Source organism: Lutra lutra, chromosome 6 (assembly GCF_902655055.1).
Source record: "Lutra lutra chromosome 6, mLutLut1.2, whole genome shotgun sequence".
Lineage (NCBI taxonomy): Eukaryota > Metazoa > Chordata > Mammalia > Carnivora > Mustelidae > Lutra > Lutra lutra.
Window position 1 is genome coordinate 79,897,503 of NC_062283.1, and position 11,223 is coordinate 79,908,725.

The window sequence follows — 11,223 nt, forward strand, 5'->3', positions numbered from 1 at the left end:
GACACCTTTTTTTTTTTTTTTTTTTTTTTTTTTTTTGCGAAGGACCAGAGAGTCAAATATTTTAGGCTTTGTCATTGTAGCTCAGAAAGCACACAGAGGTGCTAAAATTTGAATTTTTACATGTCATGAACTCTTATTTTTATTTAGATTTCCCCTGAACCATTTAGAAATGTAAAAACCATTCTCAGTTTGGAAGCAGTACAAAACAGGTGGCAGCCTGAATTTGGTCCACAGGAACTTTTTTTGCCAACCATTCTTCAAGAGCCGGCAAAACAAGTAGTGTGGATATGATGACAAGCCAACAGACAACCTAATCACTGACTAATAAAACCATGATGACTTTAGAATCTCAATGAGGCCATAGGCATGAGTTTGCCAGAAGTGAAGAGTAGAAGCAGGAGACATCACTTCTGAGATGTACTCATGGCTTCTTGACCTGCTCAGGCTCAGTCTTCTATGTACCAATCTCATTTCATACTGGAATGCTGCCACATACATCCAAGTTCATAATTCCTTGGACCAGAGGACACTCAGATGTTGATGGTAGCTATTCTTATAGTCCATTGTCATAGCCACTGGTGTTCCATTCCATAGTGTGCTGTTCTTTTCCTGTAGTGGCAAATTCAAAGCAGCTCTACTAAAGGAAAATAGTAGTTGGCAAACGAGCAAGTAGCCTTTCTCCAAAATCTCAGGGATCTGCATTATGACGTTCCCACTACTGGCTACATGTTTTATCTCTTTCTGCCACAAATTCTCTAAGCACCACTCAGTCTGCTGAGTCAAAGGTCTAAGTGGCAGGGCAGTCTGTGCAGAAGAATGGCCCTGATGCAGACTCCTTGCTGCACATAGAGCTTAGAAAAGCCTTACAGGTTATCTGGTAGATGGACTAGAGAAGTACACTCATATACAATCTCTTAGATATCCTAAGTGCTAGGGCCCTTTTGCTGTGGGTTATGCAATGTGAGATAGCGTATCTCTCACTGAAGAGGTAATATCTTGATATTTTTCAGACAATTGTCCTATTAGACACTGCATAAATATCACAGGTCTGTGAATGTTCACTTTTTTTTTCTCCCTTCCTCAATCATGCATTTCCTTCCTAAGACATCTAGTTGCTAGTTTCTTCCTAAAGACATGGCCAAATTGATATGCCCCAACATGATATTCTGTTGCATATCAAGATGATCAAGGTCCCTCCAGACCAGAATAACAGCTATTCAAAGTACCTGCCTGCAACAATGAGGTAAAGAGAGTTTGCATCCGAATGTAAATCAATGTATTTCTCCCTCATCAGAAAGACTTGCTAAGGAAAAAATCTGTGACTGGACCTAAACATACATAGTTTCATATTCTGGTGCAAACTCTTTAATTCGTTGGGGACAAGCAAGAAACAGGGACCAGAAACCAGTTCACAGATGTGTATTGCACAAAGTGTACTGCTGGGCCATTGGACAAAGGTGAGATGTTGCAGGTTATACTTACTGATGGAAACTAAAAGGAAAGTATTTTGCTAGAGCAATAGGTTCATATCACATGCCAGGGGCAAATTGTTTTAGTAAAAATACCAACTATAGCTTGCCCCAGGTTACCAGGGTCCCATTTCCCTCTGGGGAAGGATGCACTCATTAAATGTATGCATGACCCAACTCCATAACCCAATTTGATGGACTGTGTCTTAGAGCCACTTCTGGAACCAATTATTTTATCAGTCAAGATTTTGACAAGAAATGGAAGGTATACTTGAGCAGTAAATTGAGGGATTTAAAAAAAAAAAAAGATTGTTTACAGTGGTGCTAGTAAGTTTAGGAGACTGCAACAAAGATTTCTAAAGCACCCAGAAAGTAGCAAGAGCTGAAAGTCACTATCATCCATGGACCAGATTGTAAGAGCATGAAGCAGTGTTGCTGGAATCAGGAGAACTAAAACCATGGGGTGAAAGGCTACCCTCCAGGAGGCTGGTAGAGGAATGTAGCCCCTATATAAAAGTGGACCAGCAAAGGGAAAGCACCATTTCTCTTTCTGCCAGCTGATCTTCTTGCTATTGGTGCCTTGCAAAACCCAATTCTGAGTCAGAAAGCAAGGGAATCCTGGTGATGCAATCACAAGAGGTTAGCCTCCCATGACACACAGCCAGGTTGAGAAAGCCTCTGGAGAAACCAGTAGAGAAAAACACATGCACTCATGAAAGGAAACAGAGAATAACATGCATTCATTCACAAGAGAAAGTTTTGATGATAAAATAGGTTATGTCTCTATAATCCAGTACCATAAAGCAATTAAAAAAATGAACTAGCTTTCCAACATAAATACAATTCAAAAACATAATAAGTGAAAAACAGAAAGCACCTGCAGGATATCCACACTATAACATTTATATAACCTTTGAAATCCAATAAAACCATATTTTATGGAATCATAAATATGTAGAAAAAGATGTTCTGGCAGTAACCACTGGGGATGCAGTTCTCTATACATCACTGTTAAGGATTGAATATGCCTGAAAATATCCTCTTTCTACCTTCTTCACACTTGAACAATTTGGTGAGGTGTATTAGTTATCTTGCTATGTGTTGAGGGTTCAGTTGCATCCTCCAAGAAGGTATGTTGAAGTCCTAACTCCCAGTACCTCAGAATGAGAACTTACTGGAAAACAGGATCATTGTAGTTGCAATTAATTCAGTTAAAATGAGGTCATTATGCAGTAGAGTGAGCCCTTAGGCCAATATGACTAGTATCATAAGAGGAGAAGAGACACGGGGACACCGTGTGAAGGTGTAGACAGAGATTGGGAGTGATGCAGCTGCAAGACAAGGAATGCCAAATATTGCTAGCAAATCTCCAGAAGCTACAAGAAACAAGGAAGGAGTCTCCCTTACAGGTGTCAGAGAAAGTATGGCCGTGCTGACACCTTGATTTTGGACATCTAGCCTCTAGACCTGAGACAATAAATTTCTGTTGTTTTAAACCACCCAGTTTGTGGTACTTTGTTGTGGCAGTCCTGAGAATCTAATACTATAAGCTAATCTCAGGACTCTTCCCCAGAGTAACTGATGTGCTTCTGGGCCATGAGGCCCCCTTAGGTAGAGGTGGGCATTTCAATCTTTCAGTCCAGGGCAGTCTGCTTTTCTCCTCCCCTGGAATGACTCAGGTCCCAGATGTGCAGACACAATGTGATCCAGAAACCCAGCTCGGCTATGGTTCTCTATATGCCTTTCAGAAAAGCCTCTCTGTTTCTGATTGATGAGATTTTCATTTCTAGTTTTCATAGTAGGCTTGATGTTTATAAAATATGTTTATATGCTGCTATCATTTATCTGTTTAGACTAGAATAGAGAAAAATTTTGTTTATGTTCAATCAGTGGTATTGAACTGGATGAATTGCCATAGTCTACTTAGACCCAGATTTATTTTTTGTTTCTGATGGTCCTGAGTCATATTACTTACTAAAGAGCTCATTGAATTCATGAATACTATAAATGAAGTGCCAAAGTACTTAGGAGAATGAGCTACCCAGTGTACTCAAAGGATAATCCTGGAAAGTGCCCAGGACCAGATGCCTGTGAGTTTCATTTATTTATTCTGCTTTTTTAGAAGAAGAGACACTGTATGATGTTGTGGGGAAAACATCAGAGAAGAAAGAAGAAAACTGGATCCTAGCTCTGGCTTAAATTATATCTAATAAGCATTTATTGATATCTGCCATGTGCAATGCAATGCAGTAAGCTCTGGATTATATAGTAAGAAGGTAAAAAAAAATGGGAAATTTAAATGAATAATATCCAAACTCTTGGCTCTGGCTTACCATGCCCATATGCTGGACCACTCTGGATGACCTCACTCTGTACCCCTCTCCTCAATGTGCTTCAGCCTCACTGGCCACTTTCTCACCATTGCAAACACCCAGCTTCTTCCCACTTGGGGGCCTTGGATTGAAAAGGTCCTCTCCTTTATTCTCCACAATGACCGATGTCACTCGTAATGCCATCCGTTGTAATCCTCTGCATCGTGCTTATTACTATCCATTTGTCTTGATCATCTGCTCTATGTATTTTTTGTCTTTCTGTCCTTTCTACCTGGTTTTACTCTTTTGGACATGGTTTTGGAAAATCAAGATTTTGATTAAAATCCTATCTCATATTTCCTTCCTTTTGAATACAATTGCTATTCTAACAGAAAAGAAATAAGCCAGAAAACGTACTTTCTCTGCTTGAAAAAGAGATTATGGACCCAGGGGTTAATGACTATCTAATATTTTCCTCTAGATTGTGTAAGTAGGAAGATGGCTTTGGATAATTTGCCACTGGGGAGAGGTTGAAAAAATTTTAGTCCCATGTTGGATAAATTGAACCACATGGGAGGGATATACGTGCTATGGCATATCCTTTGGTCAATTGAAGAATTTCTCCCTTCAAGTTTCATCTCCAAGGAAGCTTTTCTTTTCTTGTTCTTTTTTTTTTTTTTAAGACTTATTTATTTTAGAGAGAATGTGCATGTAAGCAGGGGGAGGGGCAGAGGAAGAGAGAGAATCTTAAGCAGACTACCCACTGAGTGTGGAACCCAAGGCGAAGCTAAATGTGGGGCTTGATCTCACAACCCCAAGATCATGTCTTGAGCTGAAATCAAGAGTCACATGCTTAACTGACTGAGCCATGCAGGCTTCCCTTCAGGGAAGGTTTTCAAACTGATATACAATATGACAACCAAGACATAGACATTAATACAATTCACCAAACTTACTCAGATTTACCCAGTTTTACTTTTACTCCTTTGTGTGTGTGTGTGTATTTGGTTCTATGCAGTTTTGTCACATGTGTGAGTTCATGCATCACCACCATAGGCAAGATATAGAATGTCCCATCATCATAAGGATCCCTGTGCTGCCCTTTATAACTACGTCACCTCCCATTTACCTGCCCCACCCATTTTCCTAATCCTTGGCAATAACTACTCTGTTCTTCATTTTTAAGATTCTGTCATTTCAAAATACAACGTAAATAAAATCGTACAACATATACTCTTGGGATTGGTTTTTTCACTCAGTATAATTCCCTGGAATTTCCTCCCTTCCTATCTCCCTTCTTTCCTTCCCTCCCTCCCTTCCTTCCGTCTTTTCTCTTTTCTCCCTTCTTCCTCTCTCCCTCCCTCTCCTCCCCATCCCTGTCTCTCTCCTTTTTACTCTTTTTCTTTCTCTCTTTTCAAAGAACTAAGAAAAACATACTTTTTATCTTTTCTTCTTCATCTTCTTTTCTTTTCTTTCTTTCTTTTTTTTTTTTTTGGTGTCTACCACAGCAAGGTCTCAAAGAGCCCAAGCAATCTGTTTTTTGCAGAAATCTCCTTGATCAGATTTCTTGACTTTGACCATCTTCACCTGCACAGGGCATTCAGATGTCACTGTAGCACACAAGAAACAGTTCTTTTTCTTTTTTCCTGCTTTGCAGACATTGGCAATACTCAGCGGGTGTTCATCATTTGGTGTAAAATGTCTCTTTGTAATGCATGCTTGATTGCTGTCATTTTTACTCATTGCAAGGTTGGACAGAGCCCAGCTGTGCCAAGGTGGGTCCTCCAAGACAGAGACAGGACAGGGTTGGGAGGCCCACCACTACTGGGATGAAACTGTCAGTTCCCTGGAGATCCTTTCAAGTTGTTACCTCTATCAGTAGTTTGTTCCTCTTTATTGCTGAATAGTATTCTGTCTTATTCTGTAATTTGATTAGCCAATCACCTATTTCAACATCTCTGGACTGTAGTTTGGGGCTATTACAAATAAATGAGTATTTTTATACAGGTTTTTGTGTAACATAAGTTTTCATTTTTCTGGGGTAAATGCCTGGGAGTGGAATTGCTGAGTTGTATGTGATTCCATGTTTAATTTTGTAATAATCTGCCATACTCTTTTCTAGAGTGGCTGTTCCATTTTTTCATTTTACATTTCTACCAGCAATGTACACACAATCCAGTTTCTCTGTATCTTTGGTAGTGTTTGGTGTTGTCATTATTTTTTATCTTAGTTAATCTGCTATGTAGTGATCTCTTAATATACATTTTCCTAATGGCTAACAATGGTGAACACCTTTTCTTTTTAAAGATTTATTTAGGAGTACCTGGGTAGCTCAGTCGATTGAGGATCGGCCTTTGGCTCAGGACATGATCCTGGGGTCCTGGGATCAAACCCTGCTTCAGGCTTCCTTGCTCAGCGGAGAGCCTGCTTCTCCCTTTCCTTCTGCCTGCTGCTCCCTTTGCTTGTGCTCTCTCTCTCTGTCAAATAAATAAATAAAATATTAAAAAAATAGATTTAAAAATTAAAATTAAATTAAAATATTTTTAAAAAGATTTATGTATTTATTTTAGAGGGGAGGGGCAAAGGGGAAGAATCTTCAAGCAGACTCACTGCTGAGCTGGAGACAGATGTGGGGGCTCAGTCTTATATCCCATGAGATCATGACCTGAGCAGAAATCATGAGCCACCCAGACGTCCCTATTGAAAAACTTTCCATAAGCTCATTTGTCATCTGTATATCTTCTTCAGTGAGATATCTGTTCACATCTTTTACATAGTTTTTAATTATGTTGTTTTTTTACTGCCGAGTTCTGAGAGTTCTTTATATACTCTAGATGCTGGCCCTTTTACCAGAATGTAGTTTGCAAATAATTTCATCTAATTTGCCTTTCATTCTCTTCTTATGGATTTTCCCAGAGCAAAAGATCTTAATTGTGATGAGGCCTAAATGGTCACTTTTTAGTTTTAGGGATTATATTTTGGGTACAAGTCTAAGAATTCTGCTTGTCCTAAATCTGGAAAATTTTTTTCTATTGTTTTTTTCTGTCTAAAACCAATATTGCACTTTTCTGAATAACATGCCAAAATAGTAAGCTTTAACATTGGGTAGAGCAATTTTTCTTACTTTTTAATTCCTTGTCAAGATTGCCCTTCTGTATGAATTTTAGAATAAGCTTGTCTGTATCTATAAAAATTCTTGTTGGGATTTTTATAGAAATTACATTAAACCTATAGATCAGTTTGAGAAGAGAATGGTTTTTAGTGTTTGAAACTTTCAATGAACAAATGAGTATATCTCTCAATTTATTTAGGTATACTTGATTTCTTTTATCAGCATTTTATAATTTTCAACATGTAAATCCTATAGATATTTTAATAAGTATATAAGCATTTCATTTTCAACAAGATTTATTGTTAATACATAGAAATGCAATTGATATTTTTATATTGGTTTTGTATCCTGTGAAATTATTTAACTCGTTTATTAGTTCTAGGGCTTTTTTTTCTAGATTCTCTGGGACTTTCTACATAGACAATCATGTCATCTGCAAATAGGGGTTATTTTAACCTTCAGATCTGTATGACCTTTGTTTATTTTTCTTATCTTATTGCATTACTAGAAATTCCAGTACTATGTTGAATAAAGTAGTGAAAAAGAACATACTTGCCTTGTTCCCAGTAGTATGGAGAAAGCATCCAGTCTTTCACCGTTTATTACAAAGTTAGCTGTAAGTTTTTTAGATGTTATCAACTTGAGGAAGGTTCCCTGTAGAGAGTTTTTCTCATGAATGAATGCTTTCATTGAATGCTGTTTCTCAGTCAATTAGTTACAATCATGTACCTTTTTTTTCTTTAGCTTGTTGATACATGGCATATAACACTGATTGATTTCTGGATGTAAAACCAGTTTGCATATGTGGAAATAATTTCATTTTGTTATGTGCATAATTCCTTTTAACTTTGTTGGATTCAGTTTGCTTATTTTTCATTGAAGAATTTTATTTTATTTTATTTTTATTATTTTAAGATTTTATTTATTTGATGAGAGAGAGAAAAAGAGAGAGAAAGAGAGGGAGAGAGTAGCAGAGGGAGAGAGAGAAGCAGATTCCTTGCTGAGCAGGGAACCCGATCTGGGGCTTGATCCCAGGACCCCAGGATGACAACCTAAGCTGAAGGCAGACACTTAACTGCCTGAGCCACCAGATGCCACACGCTGAAGAATTTTATATAAAATTCATGAGATATATTCATCTGTGCTTTTGTTTATTATTATTTTTGTGCTATTTTTGTTTGTATATTTGAGACTTTATCTCATTTAATTAATATAAGCAATTAATTCTGTAAATTTCCCTCTCAGCAGTGCTTTAGCTGCATCTCACAGATTTTGGTTGTTGTACTTTTTAAAATCATTATTAACATATTATGTATTATTTCTTTCAGGGGTACAAGTCTGTGAATCATCAAGCTTACACAATTCACAGCACTCACCATAGCACATACCCTCCCCAGTGTCCATAATGCAGCCACGCTATCCCTCCCCTCCACCCCCATCAACCCTCAATTTGTTTCCTGAGATTAAGAGTCTCTTATGGTTTGTCTTCCTCTCTGGTCCCATCTTATTTCATTTTTTCCCTCCCTACCCCTCACGAACCCCTGCCCTACCTCTCAAATTCCTCATATCAGAGAGATCACATGATAATTGTCTTTCTCTGATTGACTTATTTTGCATAGCATAATATCCCCTAGTTCAATCCATGTTTTTGCAAATGGCAATATTTCACTTTTTTTGATGGTTGCATAGTATGCCATTGTGTGTGTGTGTGTGTGTGTGTGTATACTACTTCTTTATCCATTCATCTGTTGATGGACATCTAGGTTCTTTCCATAGTTGGCTATTTTGGAAATTGCTGCTATAAACATTCGGGTGCACATGCTCCTTCAGATCACTACATTTGTATCTTTAGGGTAAATACCCAATGGTGCAATTGCTGGGTCGTTGGGTAGCTCTATTTTCAACTTTTTGAGGAACCTCCATACTGTTTTCCAGAGTGGCTGAACCAGCTTGCATTCCCACCAACAGTGTAGGAGGGTCCCCTTTCTCCACAACCTTGCCAACATCTGTCGTTTCCTGACTTGTTAATTTTAGCCATTCTGACTGGTGTGAAGTGGTATCTCACTGTGGTTTTGATTTGTATTTCCCTGATGCCGAGTGATGTGGAGCACTTTTTCATGTGTCTGTTGGCCATCTGGATGTTTTCTTTGCAGAAATTTCTGTTCATGTCCTCTGCCTATTTCTTGATTGGATTATTTGCTCTTTGAGTGTTGAGTTTGATAAGTTCTTTATAGATTTTGGATACTAGCCCTTTATCTGATATATCATTTGCAAATATCTTCTCTCATTCTGTCAGTTGTCTTTTGGTTTTGTTGACTCTTTCCTTTGCTGTGCAAAAGCTTTTGATCTTGATGAAGTCTCAATGTTCATTTTTGCCCTTGCTTCCCTTATCTTTGGTGATGTTTCTAGGAAAAATTTGCTGTGTCTGAGGTTGAAGAGGTTGCTGCCTGTGTTCTCCTCAAGGATTTTGATGGATTCCTTTCTCACATTGAGGTCTTTCGTCCATTTTGAGTCAATTTTTGGGTGTGGTGTAAAGAAATAGTTCAGTTTCATTCTTCTGCCTGTGGCTGTCCACTATTTGTTGGGCTGTCTTTTTTCCATTGGACATTCTTTCCTGCTTTCTCAAAGATCAGTTGACCATAGAGCTGAGGGTCTATTTCTGGGCTCTCTATTCTGTTTCATTGATCTATGTGTTTATTATTGTGCCATACCATGCTGTCTTGATGATGACAGCTTTGTAATAGAGCTTGAAGTCCGGAATTGTGATGCCACCAACTTTGCCTTTCTTTTTCAATATTCCTTTGGCTATTCGAGGTCTTTTCTGGTTCCATATAAATTTTAGGATTATTTGTTCCATTTCTTTGAAAAAAATGGAGGGGATTTTGATAGGAATTGCATTAAATGTGTAGATTGCTTTAGGTAGCATAGGTATTTTCACAATATTTGTTCTACTAATCCATGAGCATGGAACGTTTTTCCATTTCTTTGTGTCTTCCTCAATTTCTTTCATGAGTACTTTATAGTTTTCTGAGTACAGTTTCTTTGCCCCTTTGGTTAGGTTTATTCCTTGGTATCTTATGGTTTTGGGTGCAATTGTAAATGGGATTGATTCCTTAATTTCTCTTTCTTTCTGTCTTGCAGTTGGTGTATAGAAATGCAACTGATTTCTGTGCATTGATTTTGTATCCTGGCACCTAAATGAATTCCTGTATGAGTTCTAGCAGTTTTGGAGTGGAGCCTTTTGGGTTTTCCATACAAAGTATCATATCATCTGCAAAGAGTGAGAGTTTGACTTCTTCTTGGCTGATTCAGATGCCTTTTATTTCTTTTTGTTGTCTGATTGCCAAGGCTAGGACTTCTAGTACTATGTTGAATAGCAGTGGTGACAGTGGACTTCCCTGCTGTGTTCCTGACCTTAGGGGAAAAGCTCTCATTTTTTCCCCATTGAGAATGATATTCACTGTGGGTTTTTCATAGCTGGCTTTGATGATATTGAGGTATGTACCCTCTGTCCCAACACTGTGAAGAGGTATGATCAAGAAAGTATGCTGTACTTTGTCAAATGCTTTTTCATCCTCTATTGAGAGTATCATATGGTTCTTGTTCTTTCTTTTATTAATGTATTATATCACATTGATTGATTTGCAGATGTTGAACCAAACTTGCAGCCCAGGAATAAATCCCACTTGGTCCTGGTGAATAATCCTTTTAATGTACTGTTGGATCCTATTTTGTACTGTAATGTACTGTTGGCTAGTATTTTGGTGAGAATTTTTACATATGTGTTCATCAAAAATATTGGTCTGTAATTCACTTTTTTTATGGAGTCTTTGTCTGGTTTTGGAATCAAGGTAATGCTGGCCTCATAAAATGAGTTTGGAAGTTTTCCAAAGTTTCAGGAGAATAGGATTTAATTCTTCTTTAAATGTTTGGTAGAATTCCCCTAGGAAGCAGTCTGGCCCTGGGCCTTTGTTTATTGGGAGATTTTTGATGACTGCTTCAATCTCCTTACTGGTCATGGGTCTGTTCAGGTTTTCTATTTCTTCCTGGTTCAGATTTGGTTGTTTATATGTCTCTAGAAATACATCCATTTTTTTCCAGATTGTCAGATTTGCTGGTGTATAGTTGCTCATAATATGTTCTTATAACTATATTTTTTTGGTGTTGGTTGTAATCTCTTCTCTTTCATTCATGATTTTATTTATTTGGGTTCTTTCTCTTTTCTTTTTGATAAGTCTGGCTGGGGTTTATCAATCTTATTAATTCTTTCAAAGAACCAGCTCCTAGTTTTGTTGATTTGTTCTACTGTCCTTTTGGGTTTTATTTTATT